Below are 17,551 nucleotides of genomic sequence, written 5' to 3'. Positions count from 1 at the left end.
TCATGATTGATGTATTGTCCGTAAGTATTGACATGGCACTCGTGAATATTCCGTATGTTTCCGTACATTCATTTTCGGTGTCCGAACCTTAACAACGATATAACTATTGAAAAGCCGATTATATACCATCGTGTATCGTGCGCAGGTATAGTTGTGCGGACAAAACGTTTTTGCCACTAATCTCAGGGTTGTTTGTTCCAGTCATGATTTATCAATGAAATACTCTACTATTCATCAACAGTCTTCTACGTACATAAAACCGTCCTACAAAATGTTGTTCAAATCTTCAGGACCGGACATGTATTCGATCATTCAACGGACAATTCGAAGTACTGTTGTTGGTTTAAACATATTTTATTTTGCAATATTTTTACAACATGATTACAAATATACAATAAAGGATTGGACAGGAAGCTTTATAAGCTTAAGGTTGTCCTCTCCCTAAGTACTGTTGTTAACAACACAAAATGAAATATTTCGTAATATAATGCAATATAAATACAAATAAAAGCACACGGAATTATATTTTAAAAAAATTGTTAAAATAAATTCGAACCCATGGTTACGTGTTCCCAAGTCGGAGAGCTTACCACTAGACCACTGTGCCGTTTGGTTACCTGAATTGATTATTTTGATAAATCTAGATATTTCAAGGACACAAATGTCGCGTAAAATAACGAAAACGCCCGAAAATATTGGCGAAGATTAATGAGTGCCAGGTCAAAACTTAACGGACAATAGGTTTCTTTGTTTCTTTGTGTACACAGGTGATACAAATAGTTGTATAATAGTTGCAACTTGACCGCGATGGTTGACCTTATACTGATTATTCATATCGATTATTTCATTGTGGAAATCAAGGGTGCTTAGGGTAGCCATGTACATATTTATATGGAATGAGTTTGTATACAGTGCAGTATCAAAGTATATATAATTACATTTGATCAGTTAAAACTTTCCAATAACCTAATTTATATTTACAAAAAATTATATTTCCTTTTTCTCGTGCAACTCTTGTTTTACGTACACTCCTTTTCAATAATAGGTTGTGCTTTATTATGTATTATAATGCAAAGGTCAACCATCGGGGTCAAGTTGCGTCCACTATAGTTTTCTTATTCGTGACGTTCGGGAGATTTGCTGACTTCATGGATATATCATTCCGATGTTAATCAAAACAAACTACATAATTCAAAGTCAACTGTTAAGACCTTATAGCGACTAACCCACACATTGTGAACTGTATTTAAAAAAAAAAAAAAAATATCACCGAAAGTCAAAATGACACCACTGTTTCATATATTTACATGAAACTAAATGGTTAATAAGTTTCTAGTTTCCAGTTTTACGGGTATATATTTGCAGTATTTCTCACGCATTTACCGTTACATCACTTTATTTTGTAAACATTGTTATGGTACTGTTCGATTATAGTGGACGCAACTTTACCCCGATGGTTGACCTTTGCATTATAATACATAATAAAGCAATCAAACAATGATCAGATACATCAGTACATGTAGTCGCAACTTGACCGCGATGGTTGACCTTATGCTAATTATTCATTTTGATTATTTCATTGTAAAAATAAGGGGTGCTTAGGGTAACCGTGTACATTTATATGGAATTAGTTAGTACACAGTTCAGTATCAAAGTATGTATATAAATAAAAAACGATTACGAAAACATTATCGGAAAAGTCGATTAATTCTTTATTTGTAATTCAGGCTTTTCTTTATAGTCAATACGATTCAAAAGTAGTACAACTATTTTGTCATTGATAATGGTTTCACTATCCGATGCCCCTTTTCTAAATAATAACATAAACATGTTATAGTTGCAAATACCGTGCTTGAGTAGTACTTACATTTGATCAGTTAAAACTTTCCGATACACTTATTTATATTCACACACATTTATGTTTCTTACACTCACAAGTTTTATACTTGTCTCTCATAACTCAATGCTGAGTGGTTTTATGCATTTTATATCGTATACTTCATATTGTTGTATATTATATTATTATGTATGAAAGTGAGACGTTAATAACATATCTGTCTGTCTGTCTGTCTATCTACACTCCTTTTCAATAATAGTTTGTGCCTCATTATGTATTATAATACAAAGGTCAACCATCGGGATCAAGTTGCGTCCACTATAAATATACAGTTCGTTTTTGTAAACATCATGTTTGTAAACATTAAAGATTACGTTTTGTATCATTAACTCCGGCTTCCATAATTTGATGTTTCTAGTATTATGGAGATTTGAAAATTCCACAAATCTGCGCTGATACCAGTGCGATAAAAAGCATGCAAAATCCAATTTTGATAAATTCAAGGCAAGTGTTGAGCGAATTGACTTAGCACTTCATTATGTGACATTTTCAGACTGCCGATTCTGTTGCTTCTGTGATAAAAACGAGTAAAACGCAGGTTTCAGGACACTAAATCTTGAGGCAAAAATGGCCCAAAACTCACACCTTGCGCGACCTGTACCGTATCATCTGCAAATGACTGACCTAAAACACATGTATATTTTCAAAGCATGTGGCCAGACGAAAATAATGGTGGGAAGAAAAGTGTCTCATAACAGTTTACTTATTCTGCAATTTTGAGCTGAATCTGGACGGATGGATGACTGTTTCCCTTTCGTCTGAATTCCGTTACATCAGGTAAGACTTTAGACCCGGCCGTCTACACGGAGCTAGGAAAATCGATTCAAGCACATATTTACTTTACACAATAACTACTGGTACGCAGGAGTACTCAGTTCTATAAACATCATAAATAACCAGTTGAATATAAATGCCTTTAAAGTGCATCTGTCTATTTCATTTAAAAAACGTAACCGGGCCAAATGCAAAACTGGCCCCTGCCACTTAACAAAAACGTAAGCTAAAGCTAAAACAGATGCCAGTTTTTGGTTTTGTCACCGACCTTTGATTCATTTCTTTTTTATACTAATGTGATATTTAAATCAGTTGCTAAGGCGAATAAGGTTAATAAGAAAGGAAATTTTAGGTAAAAGCTAACATCTGGGGGAAAAACCTGTATTTTTGCATTATAGTGCTTAAAGTAATTTTCTTTTCTTGGAAACATCAATGTCCAAAAAGCGCTTTAATTAAATTAATTTGTATCATAACTTTTTAAAATTTACACAGGGGTAATAAAATTATCGTAATGATATCTGCCTGAGGCTAAAACAGTATCCGACGTGGATCTGTTCGAGAAAATAATAACCTTGGATATCATAACTGCGAAAATACTATATTTTGTCATCATTATTCTGATCTTTTTTTAATTTTTAAGAACATTCTGCGACAAAGCATATCAAAATTTAATATCTATAAAGATGTCGTTTACAGGCTTACGTAAGATTTTTGATCATGGCAATTTTCGATTGTATGTTATAAAAACGTTTTGTTAAGAGGTTCTAAACCAAATATTTTGAGACACACCACATGTATAGTGTTAACCGAATTTACATTTGAATGCTGCATTTGGCACCAGAGCACATTTATTTGCCATTGGTTGACCCTAATAAGGAAGTGGTTACGCGGAAAATAGTCCAACGTTTGATTGCGAATATTGATGAATTTTTTATGGAAAAGCCTGCGATAAATTGCATAATTCAATAGAGGAAATATGAAATACTAGGTACATGTACAATTTGACAGAATTTAGAGAGTATTCTTCATACGTGATTTGGTTGATGGTGGCGGAAAAAGAGCATGTTAATTCCATGTTTATTTTGGCTGGAAGTTTTCTCTTGAATACTTCTGTTGAGTGCAGATATTTATAGGGCGTTTGGAATGCAGGCAGAATTGCAATGGTGTATTTTGTCCATATAGAAGATACAGTAAGAATAACTCTGGTCTTAGGCCATGTGACTGACGGAACAGGAGGAGTACTTCCGACTAATAGTTCATAACGCCTACTGGGACAGATCTGTTCTGATACTGTAACTTTGTTCTGGCCTGTATCATCGGACTCTTCAAAATCTTCCTCTCTGCATACTTGTTTTTTTTTAGGTTTGTTTTATAAACATTTTTACACGAGCATCTTTCATATTTTCTATTGTCTGCGTTTTGTTATCATTTCGTTTTTCACAGAATCATCCGGCGAGAATAACTTTCAGTTAATTGATCTGTGATGGGGTTAAACATTAAGCTTGATATGTATCATAAACCTATTCAAATTCTCCAGTGGTGCTTTTGCCACTGACCATTCCAATGCTGTGTCCAAATGTGTTCTTTGTTTGTTGTGTCCTTATAGTCTACGTATTTTGTCAATCATTTACACATCTAAACAAACAGTTTCAGTGATTCTGCGTTCTTAGAAGATAAATATATTTCTCGTTATTAGCATGTCGTAAACTGATCGTTAAAGCAGCATGCCTCCAGATTTGGCTAAAAAATAATCTTTCTTTCAAATTGAAGTTTTGGTCATATTATGAACATTAGAATATGATTTTTTGTTTCTAAAATTTTTTAAAAGTTCAAATCAAGAAAAAAAAGATGACCGAGTCGGGAATCGAACCCCGGACTGCCGCGGCAATATAGACATTTTCCCGTCGTCATAACCAATAGCGCTATAGCTGAAGTAGTGAAAAATGGCTCCAAAATAAAGATACATGTGTGTTGTATTTATAATCGAGACAGTTTACCTGGAGTAAAAGAGTGACTTTCATCATAAAAAGTAGTAAAAACAGCAAATTATCATGTGTTTCCATAACATAAAATTTGTCAGTAATTAATTTTTAAAGCCTTCTTAAGAAATATAGCATTTATTTCAAGATATTTTAAAAATATTTTTTTTGTTGTTGTCGAACGATCTGGGGACATGCCGTTTTAAAAGCAGTGAGCGAGGGTGCCTCAATCCGCCGTACTTTATTGTGTGCAGTGTATACGTGTTGATTGATTGAATGTTTCAATTCTTTTCTGTCTTTATAACATTATGTACATTGAACATTTCCAATTTGCGTACGCTTTGTGAAGAGTAATATGTAGGGTTTCTGTCGTTTACATTTTGTCTTTGTTATTGCTCTAAGCATTTTATGTGTGATTTTCACTAAGTGAAGGAATATGCTCTAGTGTACCTGACAGAAATTTCAAACAGATGCACAACTTCCCTCGCTATATAACAATCCTGACATGTTTTAAGCTTCTAGGTCAAATCATTTTTGAGACACACGGGACATAAACGTTTTTACCCTAAAAGCATACTTTGATTATGTCAAGGGCCATAACTCTGGTCTTGCAAACTGAAATAAAAAAAATCGGGTGCACAATAATATTCCTTTATAGATTGCACAACTGAACGTTTCTTGGGTGTGATTAAAAGTTTGAAAAATGACTGTTGTGGTGTTGCTCTTCTGAGAGAAAATGGTGTCTTGAAATCTAGTGCCAAGGATAAGTCAGAAATTAAAATAAACATTTTTCTTCAGTATTTACAAATGACCCCAGTCCAAGCTTACCAAATTACAGTTTAATAATATTTTGTTGTAATTTTTACACAAGACATTATGGTAAATGTACATCAAGACAATAATATACAGATACATATGTAAATATATATACAACAGCAAACTATCATTACATCAAAACATATATAATACTACTGTACATTAAGAAATATTCGGTAACTTTGCAAATGTGCGATAATACAAAAGGGTTGGACCACAAGACTTGCAAACATTAGAAATCAGCCAGTCCCAAATCTTTGTCCTAGCCCATTTGCTAGCATGTCCAAAATAAAAGTAACTGAAAATGGTGTTAAGAAATTGCTTGAAAATTTAAACCCGTACAAAGCAGCAGGTCCAGACCAAATCAAACCTAGAATTTTAAAAGAATGTGCAACTGAAATAACTCCAATCTTTACAATATCTCTTGATAGTGGAATTGTTTCCTCAGATTGGTCTGAGGCTTACGTAACACCAATCTTTAAAGAAAGGTGAAACGTTTCAAGCTTAAATTATAGACCAGTCTCATTGTTTGTTTGTTTATTTTGGGTTTAACGCCGTTTTTCAACAGTATTTCAGTCATGTAACGGCGGTCAGTTAACCTAACCAGTGTTCCTGGATTCTGTACCAGTACAAACCTGTTCCCCACATGAATCAGAGGTGGAGGACTAATGATTTCAGACACAATGTCGTTTATCAAATAGTCACGGAGAACATACCCCCGCCCGAGGATCGAACTCACGACCCTGCGATCCGTAGACCAACGCTCTTACCTACTGAGCTAAGCGGGCGGGTGCCAGTCTCATTGACATGTATAACTTGCATACTATTAGAACACATTGTAGTCAGAAATGTCACGGATCACTTAGACAAATTTAACATCCTGGTGGACAACCAGCGTGGTTTTCGTGCCCGGCGGTCTTTCGAGACCCAACTTGTTGGTTTTATTCATGACTTAGCTTAATCAGTACAGCGAAGCCAAGTTGATGTTTCCATCATGGACATTAGTAAAGCATTTGATGTAGTTCACCATGGCCGGCTCGTATTAAAATTGGATCATTATGGCATCAGGGGCTCTGCACATTCCTGTATCAAAGCTTTCCTAGGACGTATAACACAAAGGGTGGTGGTAGATGGGGCAACATCTGGCTTGGCTCCCGCTATATCAGGCGTCCCCCAGTCGTCCGTCCTGGGACCTCCACTATTCCTGCTCTACATAAATGACCTACCGGGTTCTGTATCTTCTTTTTTGCAGAAGACTGTGTTATCTACAGAACAATTAAGTCAAAGGCAGACTCAGGTCAGCTGCAACAGGACCTTAACAGTCTGTCATTATGGGAGCAAAAATGGAAGATGCCTTTTAACGTGAGCAAATGTCATATCATGCATGTTTCTAGATCCAGAAAACCAGTAAATACTGTCTATGCCTTACATGATCAGCCTCTGTCTGTTGTCAGTCAAGATACTTACCTAGATGTAGAAGTAACATCTAACTTTTCTTGGTCCCCTCATATAAACAAAATATCCAGTAAAGCATGTCAAAGTCTTGGTTTCTTAAAACGTAATATACATTCTGCTAAAAGTAGTACCAGAACAGCTGCCTATAACACCATAGACCAACTTTAGAGTATAGTTCCAGTGTTTGGGATCCTTACCATCAGAAGGATACAGACAAATTAGAAAATATTCAGAGGCAAGCTGCGAGATTTGTAGTAAATAATTATAGCAAGTATACCCCGGGCACAGTCAAATGTCCTAACCAGTTTAAGTTGGAATTCCCTCCAATCCAGAAGGAAGTTGGTAGTTTTTTTTTTGTTAAATAGTTCATTATTATGTTGATGTCGATCCTAAACAATATCTCGCTTCAGTTACTAGATAATCTAGACATTACCATCACTTACCTCTGTAAATACCTTCTACCACAGTTGACTACTACAAGTACTCATTCTTCCCCAGAACTGTGGTAGGGTGGAACGTTTTACCATCTCATGTAATCAGTGCTGAAACAATCTTCGGATTCAAATCATCACTAGCTGCATCGATGTTCCAACCATGATTACTATATATACTTGTTTTTATCCTGTTTTTAACCGCACTAATATTTCTCTTTTCCTGCACGACAGCTTATGTATGTACATGTTTTACACTTAAGGCTATATGGTGTTAGGTTTTTGCACCGTTTTTATCACAAACTGCCAGGAAGTACTAAGTGGACTGAGTAGCTCGGGAAACCTGACAGTCTTTCATTTTTTCAACCACCGCCCCACCCCACTCCCGCCCAGCATGGTCAAAATGTATCAGTAATTGAACGAGGCCATTATCGTAAAAGAAGAAGAAGAAGATTCATGTCTCTAGATCAAATATATTTTAATATAAATGCAACACAAACTTTAGGCTATTCATGTGTATGTTCATCAAGTCAAGGACCATAACTCTTTTCTGGCTGAGTGAAATCCCAAACAGAACACTAGACTAAGTCCACAACATCATATGCTATATAATATTCCGTGTTTTTGACCTTATGACAGATACTTTCTGAAATACATGCGATAAAAACTCGTATGCCCTTAATGAAAAGCTCTTTTCTGACGGACGAAAATTTCAAACATACTTCCAGGTGCACATCTTAACATGCTGAATAATATTCCTGTTATGTATAGCGCAATTAGGTCAACACGTGCGACACAAATTTTAAGCCCTGTTATGCATATTTTGACAAAGTTAAGAGCCGGAACTCTAGTCTGGCTTAGTGACATCTCAAAGAAAAGCCCAGACGTACCATTTCACATGCCTAGTAATATTACAAATGTACTATAACGCTTAATAAGCCTTGGTCAAATACCTTTTGACATACGTGCGACACAAACTCAAAGGCCTTCTTTATTCACATTTTTTGACTAAATCGAGGGCCATAACTCTGGTCTGATTGTGTTAAATCCAAAAATTAAAGTACCAGGTACACAACTCTATATGCTGAATGAGATTCATATTAGGTTCGACGACTCCCTATTGAGATATGCACGACACGAATTCGGACGGACGGACGGTCAAGAGCAACACTAAGTGCCCAAAAAACAATTTTGATTGGCACAAAAATGTGATGCAGACATAAAACTTAACAAATATAGAATTCATACATCCCTTTTATTCATATTATCTAAATGACAATTGAAAATATAAACTGACATTCATTGTTAACAGAGTCATATTAAACTCATGGTTCGGTTCCCAAAATTTATAAGACGAATTTTTTGGACCAATTTAATCGTTCTGGTTAATAACCTCTCCAAGTCGCCAACAATTTTGAGAACCGGCCATAAAGATCGTCTTATCATACAAAAACTTCTCTCTGTGAATAAACTCAAAACTGTATGTTATGCGTCTTATTCATATTTACTGTTATTAAGGCAAAGATGTAAATATGAATCTTACAAAAAATATCATCCGAATGTTACATAACATCCATTTCATACAAATACTGTTGTACACATCTTTTTTATGTGCATTATATATTACCGAACTATTAAAAATAAGACAAAAGTCTTAAGACAATAAACGTATATAGTAATATTTAATTGAATGGTAATGTAGTAAAATGACATACATCACATTAACTAAAAACAATAATGGCGTTTCATATCCCTTACAAAACAACAACAAAACTTGCCTAAAACGAACTGCTTTTGTATTAGGTAGTTATACACGTTCGTATAAAACCTTTTTCTACATTGTAGAATTTCATTAAACCCAGACTCTTGAAAACTTTAGAATATACTTAGACACTTTAGCAGATAAAAAAGGTAGGGTCGTGCGCTTGATTTTTTGCTACACTGATTTGAAAAATGTGGATCTCTCACAAGCTTTTGGTTTTAATATATGCGTCTATGAGAATATCATAATTGTGATAAGATTTTCGTGAATAAATTTTCCCTACAAAGTAGATTTTAATGAAACTTCTCACAACTGTAAATTGACATCTTGGCTATAATATGATGAAATAAAACGTGTTTTTTTTTAGATATTTGCTTGTGATTAAAGAGATCCGCAAATTACACGCTGATTTTAAAACATAGTTTGGACTATTACGTTTCAAACGTCTAAATTTCACACTATATCATTAGAAAGATAGTAATGTTGCCGTTTTAATTAATTTACTCACGGGGTTGACATTAATTCATAAAATAGCTAACATTTCCATATAACGAGGCCAGGCTTTATTCTACATTAGGTCAGAGATTGTTATTACAAGCCGGCTTTGGATTGGTTGAAAAAAGTGTAGGGAAACCCGTAAGATTCAATGAGACGTAAGCTGATTGGATAAAAAGGTTATGTTTACAATTATAAAATTTGTGTCAAAATCAAGCAATATAATGTTTTCTGAGAAATTTGGAATATTTTACTAGTGTCTGGCTGAATGGTAGACTTTACAACTCAGTATTTAGAAAAGTAGGTGACAGTGGGCATTTTGCCTGTAAATGCCATTCAAGAAAGGGGGTAGGTTTGTCTGAAGAAAAATTGTAAGAAATTGGATCGGATAAGCCTATATAAAATTGCTATTTTTATGTGTCTGAAATGCTGTCTTACTGAAAGAATCACATTTTAATGGTCATTTCTCAATTTTGGGACATGTGACAGGGTAATATCTTATAATGGGAGTCTATGGGAAAAGTAATAGGAGTGTCTGACCTAAAGTGAATTTTCTACACTAGTGAATTAACTGAAAAAACTGATTCTGAGGGAAGATTTTGTGATTGTACATTCTTCTGTTGGATTGTTTTAGGATAATCAAGCCTCTTAGGTTGTTCAGCAATAAAATTACAGGAATTTAGTCCATTAGGTAGATATTTTCAGTCATTATCAGCACCAGGGGTCCTCAGTTTTGGCATTGGTATTATTTCAAACAGGTGATTGCATGTGACTAAGGTGATACTTGCAGTATTTGATGTCTGAGAATTTTCTTTGTGTGCACAACATAAGGAGGGGTGGAGTGTAAGATGAATGTATAGTTTTCTTTTCATAAATCTTTCATTTAGGTCCCATACAGACATTCCCGGGTTATGATTCCATGAAAATTTTATGACAAGACTGCAGGAAACCTGTTTACTGACAGTCCCAGAGTGGTTATTGTTGAAGAATAGTAAAAGGTAGGACACTGAAATACATTCTTTCAGACAGGCATAACTTAAAATTTGCTCCTACAATCTTCTGCATTATATATGGAAACTTTTTCTCTTTTCATTGAAGCAATAACAGTCTGCGGGATGTATTTTTGTCTGTTTTATTTGTCCTTTTTTTGTGGACTAGTGATAATGTTTAATTAATTTCAGATGTTTTTTCACTGATTCAGTGGCTCAAAAGTTGAATTGAAAGCAGGGGTTACATTGAAATTTTAATGTAAGGATATCTTAAAGCTTCCTGCTCAAAAGAATATGTCAAAAAGTGCTTGAAGAAGCACAAAAGTTTGTGATATATTCTCAAGAGAAAAAGACACTGCCCCCAGAATCACTAATCCTGTAAAAGGTGTTGTTTGTGTGTTTCAATTGGAATTCATATTGCAAAATATAGCTATTTTACTTGTACTTGTAAGTGTTCAGGCTACAGTCACATTATGTAGCATTCTGAGGATCAAATGATAGTCTATGTGTGCTGTTTTGTTGGATAGAGCTGGAAAATTATTTCTCATTCTGCCAAAATGACTTCTGGATAGGTTTACACATGTCTAAATAGATTTACAGCATTATGTACAGGTTTTATAACTTATTTCAGTACTGGTAATGTGACTTTGTCAGTAAAAATGCCAAAATTGAATCCAGGAGTAATCAGAATTGAAATATGGTACATATTAGAAGTGAATTATCTCCCTTTAATTCTTTATAATTATAATATTTCAACTTTTTAACTGTTTCAGTAAGGTATTTTGGGCTTGGAAATGTTATTTTATCTACAGGAAGTTTGACAGACAGTCTTAATTGTAAAAATGTGTTCTAAAAGATGTATTTAGGCTGTCCATGGTCTAAAATTGTGTGAAAATAACCTAAAAATGGCACTCTAGTGATGCTTGACAGCTATTTATTTGAGAGTAAAGTACTTTTCAAGGGTAATTTTTTTTTTTGTGCAAGATTATGCTTCTCCTTATTGAATGTTGCAGTTATTTTGCAAGTTATTGTGTCTTTATTAGTAATAGCAGCTTTTATCTGTGGCCCTATGGCCAGAAACTGATGAAAACAACTGCAGTGGGGCTTTATTTGAAAGACCTGTAAGTCCTAAAAAATTGTGATGGTAGTGTATATAGTGTGTAAGCCTATATAAATATCAGCTAGTGTTTGTTTACTGTCTATTTAATGCTTAAGTCACTTTCAGTAATCCCCTAGGATGAGAAAATGTGCTGACAATGAAAAAATCACTGTTTTTAGTGATGGGTGGGGTATGAAAACAGTACCCTGCTGCAGCATTTATGTTTAATATTGTATGTAAGGAGTGTTTGGTTAAAGGAGACTACATGCACTCAATACAGAGGGGGGATCATACATGTTGCCTCAACATTGACTTCATGGTGGTCATTTGAATAAGAAAATGCAGTTTTATTTCATATTTTCAGTACAGATGACATAAGACACTGTGACATACTATACAGAAAGTGGTACTGGTGGCTAGAATTTTGGATGAGAGTGAAAACAACACATTTGTTACTTTGGTAAGTGTTTACTTAAAAGTATAATAACTGAAGGGCATGTAATTGAAATTTTATATTCTCTTTAGGTCAGAGATTGTTATTACAAGCCGGCTTTGGATTGGTTGAAAAAAGTGTAGGGAAACCCGTAAGATTCAATGAGACGTAAGCTGATTGGATAAAAAGGTTATGTTTACAATTATAAAATTTGTGTCAAAATCAAGCAATATAATGTTTTCTGAGAAATTTGGAATATTTTACTAGTGTCTGGCTGAATGGTAGACTTTACAACTCAGTATTTAGAAAAGTAGGTGACAGTGGGCATTTTGCCTGTAAATGCCATTCAAGAAAGGGGGTAGGTTTGTCTGAAGAAAAATTGTAAGAAATTGGATCGGATAAGCCTATATAAAATTGCTATTTTTATGTGTCTGAAATGCTGTCTTACTGAAAGAATCACATTTTAATGGTCATTTCTCAATTTTGGACATGTGACAGGGTAATATCTTATAATGGGAGTCTATGGGAAAAGTATAGGAGTGTCTGACCTAAAGTGAATTTTCTACACTAGTGAATTAACTGAAAAAAACTGATTCTGAGGGAAGATTTTGTGATTGTACATTCTTCTGTTGGATTGTTTTAGGATAATCAAAGCCTCTTAGGTTGTTCAGCAATAAAATTACAGGAATTTAGTCCATTAGGTAGATATTTTCAGTCATTATCAGCACCAGGGGTCCTCAGTTTTGGCATTGGTATTATTTCAAACAGGTGATTGCATGTGACTAAGGTGATACTTGCAGTATTGATGTCTGAGAATTTTCTTTGTGTGCACAACATAAGGAGGGGTGGAGTGTAAGATGAATGTATAGTTTTCTTTTCATAAATCTTCATTTAGGTCTCCATACAGACATTACCGGTTATGATTCCATGAAAATTTTATGACAAGACTGCAGGAAACCTGTTTACTGACAGTGCCAGAGTGGTTATTGTTGAAGAATAGTAAAGGTAGGACACTGAAATACATTCTTTCAGACAGGCATAACTTAAAATTTGCTCCTACAATCTTCTGCATTATATATGGAAACTTTTTCTCTTTTCATTGAAGCAATAACAGTCTGCGGGATGTATTTTTGTCTGTTTTATTTGTCCTTTTTTTGTGACTAGTGATAATGTTTAATTAATTTCAGATGTTTTTCACTGATTCAGTGGCTCAAAAGTTGAATTGAAAGCAGGGGTTACATTGAAATTTTAATGTAAGGATATCTTTAAGCTTCCTGCTCAAAAGAATATGTCAAAAAAGTGCTTGAAGAAGCACAAGAAGTTTGTGATATATTCTCAAGAGAAAAAGACACTGCCCCCAGAATCACTAATCCTGTAAAAGGTGTTGTTTGTGTGTTTCAATTGGAATTCATATTGCAAAATATAGCTATTTTACTTGTACTTGTAAGTGTTCAGGCTACAGTCACATTATGTAGGCATTCTGAGGATCAAATGATAGTCTATGTGTGCTGTTTTGTTGGATAGAGCTGGAAAATTATTTCTCATTCTGCCAAAATGACTTCTGGATAGGTTTACACATGTCTAAATAGATTTACAGCATTATGTACAGGTTTTATAACTTATTTTCAGTACTGGTAATAGTGACTTTGTCAGTAAAAATGCCAAAATTGAATCCAGGAGTAATCAGAATTGAAATATTGGTACATATTAGAAGTGAATTATCTCCCTTTAATTCTTTATAATTATAATATTTCAACTTTTAACTGTTTCAGTAAGGTATTTTGGGCTTGGAAATGTTATTTTATCTACAGGAAGTTTGACAGACAGTCTTAATTGTAAAAATGTGTTCTAAAAGATGTATTTAGGCTGTCCATGGTCTAAAATTGTGTGAAAATAACCTAAAAATGGCACTCTAGTGATGCTTGACAGCTATTTATTTGAGAGTAAAGTACTTTTCAAGGGTAATTTTTATTTTTTGTGCAAGATTATGCTTCTCCTTATTGAATGTTGCAGTTATTTTGCAAGTTATTGTGTCTTTATTAGTAATAGCAGCTTTTATCTGTGGCCCTATGGCCAGAAACTGATGAAAACAACTGCAGTGGGGCTTTATTTGAAAGACCTGTAAGTCCTAAAATATTGTGATGGTAGTGTATATAGTGTGTAAGCTCTATATAAATATCAGCTAGTGTTTGTTTACTGTCTATTTAATGCTTAAGTCACTTTCAGTAATCCCCTAGGATGAGAAAATGTGCTGACAATGAAAAAATCACTGTTTTTAGTGATGGGTGGGGTATGAAAACAGTACCCTGCTGCAGCATTTATGTTTAATATTGTATGTAAGTAGTGTTTGTTTAAAGGGGACTACATGCACTCAATACAGGAGGGGTTTTAGACATCTTGCATCAACACTGACTTCCTGGTGGTCATTGAATAAGAAAATGCAGTTTTATTTCATATTTTCAGTACAGATGACATAAGACACTGTGACATACTATACAGAAAGTGGTACTGGTGGCTAGAATTTTGGATGAGAGTGAAAACAACACATTTGTTACTTTGGTAAGTGTTTACTTTAAAATAATAACATCTGAAAGGCATGTAATTACTACAGTGAAATATTATATTCTCTTTAGGTCAGAGATTGTTATTACAAGCCGGCTTTGGATTGGTTGAAAAAAGTGTAGGGAAACCCGTAAGATTCAATGAGACGTAAGCTGATTGGATAAAAAGGTTATGTTTACAATTATAAAATTTGTGTCAAAATCAAGCAATATAATGTTTTCTGAGAAATTTGGAATATTTTACTAGTGTCTGGCTGAATGGTAGACTTTACAACTCAGTATTTAGAAAAGTAGGTGACAGTGGGCATTTTGCCTGTAAATGCCATTCAAGAAAGGGGGTAGGTTTGTCTGAAGAAAAATTGTAAGAAATTGGATCGGATAAGCCTATATAAAATTGCTATTTTTATGTGTCTGAAATGCTGTCTTACTGAAAGAATCACATTTTAATGGTCATTTCTCAATTTTGGGACATGTGACAGGGTAATATCTTATAATGGGAGTCTATGGGAAAAGTAATAGGAGTGTCTGACCTAAAGTGAATTTTCTACACTAGTGAATTAACTGAAAAAAACTGATTCTGAGGGAAGATTTTGTGATTGTACATTCTTCTGTTGGATTGTTTTAGGATAATCAAAGCCTCTTAGGTTGTTCAGCAATAAAATTACAGGAATTTAGTCCATTAGGTAGATATTTTCAGTCATTATCAGCACCAGGGGTCCTCAGTTTTGGCATTGGTATTATTTCAAACAGGTGATTGCATGTGACTAAGGTGATACTTGCAGTATTTGATGTCTGAGAATTTTCTTTGTGTGCACAACATAAGGAGGGGTGGAGTGTAAGATGAATGTATAGTTTTCTTTTCATAAATCTTTCATTTAGGTCTCCATACAGACATTACCGGTTATGATTCCATGAAAATTTTATGACAAGACTGCAGGAAACCTGTTTACTGACAGTGCCAGAGTGGTTATTGTTGAAGAATAGTAAAGGTAGGACACTGAAATACATTCTTTCAGACAGGCATAACTTAAAATTTGCTCCTACAATCTTCTGCATTATATATGGAAACTTTTTCTCTTTTCATTGAAGCAATAACAGTCTGCGGGATGTATTTTTGTCTGTTTTATTTGTCCTTTTTTTGTGACTAGTGATAATGTTTAATTAATTTCAGATGTTTTTCACTGATTCAGTGGCTCAAAAGTTGAATTGAAAGCAGGGGTTACATTGAAATTTTAATGTAAGGATATCTTTAAGCTTCCTGCTCAAAAGAATATGTCAAAAAAGTGCTTGAAGAAGCACAAGAAGTTTGTGATATATTCTCAAGAGAAAAAGACACTGCCCCCGGAATCACTAATCCTGTAAAAGGTGTTGTTTGTGTGTTTCAATTGGAATTCATATTGCAAAATATAGCTACAGTGAAACACCGCTCGCTCGAGCATCGATAACTCGAGCACCCGGGCTCGCTCGAGCAATTCATGAGGTCCCGGCCAATTTCCTTCTATTTTCTATGTGGAATTACCATGGCTTGGTCGAGCATCGATAACTCGATCGCTCGAGCATGACATCTGGTCCCTTTGTATTAATTTACTCTATGTTGCTTATGGCAAACTCGAGCAGAGATGTCAAAATTTTTCACACCTTCGGCGGTCAGAATGTATCGGTTAATCTAAAATTTTCGCACGTCGTGAGAATTGCATGGTCTATTCCCCGATTATCTTAAGTTTTTGTTTGCCGGTATATTTGATCTAATAATGAGATTAATTGTTGATGAAAGGTGGAAGAAAAATTTTATTGATCAAAATTGTTATTAATTATTACTTTTTTCTGCGGGATCGAGAAGATAATTATGAGATCTTAATATTTTAATCAACAGTTGATTGCATTGCAAATAAAGGAAATAAGATAGCCTTTTCATAAATATGAGACGATAATTAGTAGATCTAAATTTGGAGAAGAAAATTGCGAATTCGATTATAGTATTTAAAAAAAAAAAAAAATAAATAAATGAAATAAAATTTCTTAGCTGTTTCTTCACATGCGCCGTAAATAACGTTTGTAATACGTTTAATGAAAATGTCACGAGTGTGTTATCATTACGCATCACCGTTTCCTCTGCAAATGGTCTCAATGACAATTGGTAAAACAAACTTCAATTTTCTTCGTATGTTGGTCAATGTTTGGGTCGCTCGAACCCATGGATAACTCGAGCATTTTGCTCATCCCCTTGCGACCTCGAGCGAGCGGTGTTTCACTGTATTTTACTTGTACTTGTAAGTGTTCAGGCTACAGTCACATTATGTAGGCATTCTGAGGATCAAATGATAGTCTATGTGTGCTGTTTTGTTGGATAGAGCTGGAAAATTATTTCTCATTCTGCCAAAATGACTTCTGGATAGGTTTACACATGTCTAAATAGATTTACAGCATTATGTACAGGTTTTATAACTTATTTTCAGTACTGGTAATAGTGACTTTGTCAGTAAAAATGCCAAAATTGAATCCAGGAGTAATCAGAATTGAAATATTGGTACATATTAGAAGTGAATTATCTCCCTTTAATTCTTTATAATTAAATATTTCAACTTTTACTGTTTCAGTAAGGTATTTTGGGCTTGGAAATGTTATTTTATCTACAGGAAGTTTGACAGACAGTCTTAATTGTAAAAATGTGTTCTAAAAGATGTATTTAGGCTGTCCATGGTCTAAAATTGTGTGAAAATAACCTAAAAATGGCACTCTAGTGATGCTTGACAGCTATTTATTTGAGAGTAAAGTACTTTTCAAGGGTAATTTTTATTTTTTGTGCAAGATTATGCTTCTCCTTATTGAATGTTGCAGTTATTTTGCAAGTTATTGTGTC

General features: G+C 34.3%; 1 long non-coding RNA gene across 1 annotated transcript; it reads left to right on the top strand.

The window, feature by feature from the left end:
* Positions 1-11,945: 11,945 nt before the first annotated feature.
* Positions 11,946-16,999, top strand: LOC123544035 (uncharacterized). The gene is made up of 4 exons (XR_008370793.1): positions 11,946-12,157; positions 13,026-13,135; positions 14,594-14,689; positions 15,571-16,999. It is a non-coding gene; the product is annotated as an uncharacterized LOC123544035 (long non-coding RNA).
* Positions 17,000-17,551: the final 552 nt, after the last annotated feature.

Source organism: Mercenaria mercenaria, chromosome 4 (assembly GCF_021730395.1).
Source record: "Mercenaria mercenaria strain notata chromosome 4, MADL_Memer_1, whole genome shotgun sequence".
Lineage (NCBI taxonomy): Eukaryota > Metazoa > Mollusca > Bivalvia > Venerida > Veneridae > Mercenaria > Mercenaria mercenaria.
The sequence above is the reverse complement of the archived record's forward strand: the minus strand, read 5'-3'. Positions and strand labels throughout refer to the sequence as shown.